Below are 2,659 nucleotides of genomic sequence, written 5' to 3' on the forward strand. Positions count from 1 at the left end.
CCAGCAAGAAGCGGCGGGGTAAAGCCAAAAAGAAGGCGGCGAAAAAGACAAAAGTTGCCTCTACGCCTAAGCCTAAGCCTGATAAGGGTGACTGTCATTACTGCGGAGTGTCTGGACACTAGAAGCGTAATTGTCAAAGGTCTACGAAACAGAGTTCAATTGTCTAGGTACCAAGGACATAATCGCAGAAAACTGAGTTCATAAAATTGATAGACTTCATTGTATCCGCCCATGGATACGTCTTAATCCAAATCTGCCACGACCTCTACCTCTATCTATTCTTCCCCTTCCTCGCGATCTAATGATTCCACCCTTCGAATTGATAGACTTCATTGTATCCGCCCATGGACTCGTTGTTTTGGATGATGTTTTTCTGACTCGTAATAACCTGCCAGTTGGTTTGTTCGGCCTCACAGTCTCTGCACCTTCTTCCTCGGCCTCCCCTCCATCATCATCTGTTTCAGTCTTTTGTCCCACTCTCTCAGCCTCTAAACCCTCTTCTGCTGCAGCCTCTTCTCCCACTCTCTCAGCCTCTAAACCCTCTTCTGTTGCAACATCTTTCTCCCCTTCAGCAACAGCCTCTTCTCCCATTTCCTCGACCTCTTCTGTTGCAGCCTCTTTCTCCCCTTCACCAACAGCCTCTTCTCCCATTTCCTCGACCTCTTTCCCTCCATCTCCTTCTTCAGCAGCATCTTGTCTCATTTCTTCATCCTCTTTTCCCGCATCTTCATATTCTTTTTCTTCTTCTTCTTTCTCTCCTTCTTAATCTTCTCCTTCTTTTTCTTGTTCCACTACATCCGTCTGAGATAAATCCTTGAGAATGTCTACAGCCACCATGTCTGGTTCGTTAAACACATTTTCGACAGCCTCTTCATATGTTTCCGGAGGGGTTCTCGTAGTCCTGGCCGAACCCTCAGCCTTTTCATTCCCAGTCAACTCAGTCATTTTCTTCATCAAGTAGTCCAACCGAGCTTCAACTTCAAAGGGATTGTCGTACTTACCCGCTGCGATCATACCGGCCACAATCACTTTCTTCATAAACTCACCTTGACCTTCAATCGCTTGCTTCATTTGTTCACCTTGTACTGCAATCGCACTTTGCAATTTCTTTTCTGTCTCAGCCAACTTCCGAGTCAGATACCCAACCTGCCCTTTCAAATGCGAGACTTGAGAAGTTAAATCTTGACACTGCGTTCCTAGCCAAGACTTAACGTCTTGCAAGGTAGGAACGTCATTCCCTATAAGGAGAATGTCATCCACGTACAACACTAGAAATAAAACTGTGCTCCCACTAACTTTCTTGTAAACACATGGCTCATCTTCGTTCTGTGAGAAACCAAACTTTTTGATTGTCTCATCAAAGCGAAGGTTCCAGCTTCTCGAAGCCTGCTTCAGTCCATAAATGGACCTCTGAAGCTTGCACACCATCCTCGGGTTCCTTGGATCGATAAAACCTTCGGGTTGTGTCATGTACACATCCTCGGTCAAGTTCCCGTTAAGGAACGCGGTCTTGACATCCATCTGCCATATCTCATAGTCATAATATGCGGCTATGCCAAGTAGGATCCTGATGGACTTCAGCATAACTACGGGCGAAAAGGTCTCATCATAGTCAATACCATGAATCTGACGGAATCCTTTCGCCACAAGTCGTGCCTTATACGTGTGCACGTTGCCATCCATGTCGGTCTTCTTCTTGAAGATCCACTTACATCCGATGGGTTTTATCCCTTCAAATGCATCAACCAGAGTCCAAACTTGGTTATCTGACATGGATTGCATCTCCGACTTCATAGCCTCGCGTTATTTCTCGGAATCCGGACTCGCCATAGCCTCTAGGTATGTGGTAGGCTCATCATATTCCAATAACATGAGCTCCTCATTCCCAGTTATGAGAAATCCATATCTCACAGGCTCTTGGCGAATCATGCCTGATCTCCGAGGTTCACTCGTCGAAGGTTGAGTCACAACCGGCAGTGAAACAGGTTGAACTTCCTCAAGTTCGATCCTACTCCCACTGACTCTTTTGGAGACGAACTCTCGCTCCATAAAAGTCGCATTCCTAGCAATGAACACCTTGTTCTCTGCCGGAATGTAGAAGTAGTAACCCTTAATTTCCTTAGGGTAGCCTACAAATAAACACTTATCAGATTTGGAGGATAACTTATCAGTCATCTGACGCTTCACATAAGCGTCACAACCCCAAATTCTGACAAACGACACGACAACGCGGGACGCTTCCCCGTCCATATCTCATATGGTGTCGTTTCAGCCGACTTCGTTGGACTCCTGTTCAGCAGGTATGCAGCGGTCTCTAAACCATAGCCCCAGAAGGACTTCAGAAGATCTGTCTGACTCATCATAGACCGAACCATGTCTAACAGTGTTCGGTTCCTCCGTTCTGACACGCCGTTCCATTGTGGCGTTCCAGGAGGAGTTAATTGTGATACAATACCACAATCAACCAGATAGGCAGTGAACTCTTGGCTCATATACATAGTCAGTGAACTCTTGGCTCATATACTCGCCACCACGATCGGATCAAAGTGTCTTGATCATCTTGCCAAGCTGGTTCTGTACTTCGTTTCTGAACGCCTTGAACATTTCAAGTGTTTCAGATTTATGTCTCATCAAATAAACATAACCGTATCGACTGAAA

This window comes from Tarenaya hassleriana, unplaced genomic scaffold (genome assembly GCF_000463585.1).
Source record: "Tarenaya hassleriana unplaced genomic scaffold, ASM46358v1 Cleome524, whole genome shotgun sequence".
Lineage (NCBI taxonomy): Eukaryota > Viridiplantae > Streptophyta > Magnoliopsida > Brassicales > Cleomaceae > Tarenaya > Tarenaya hassleriana.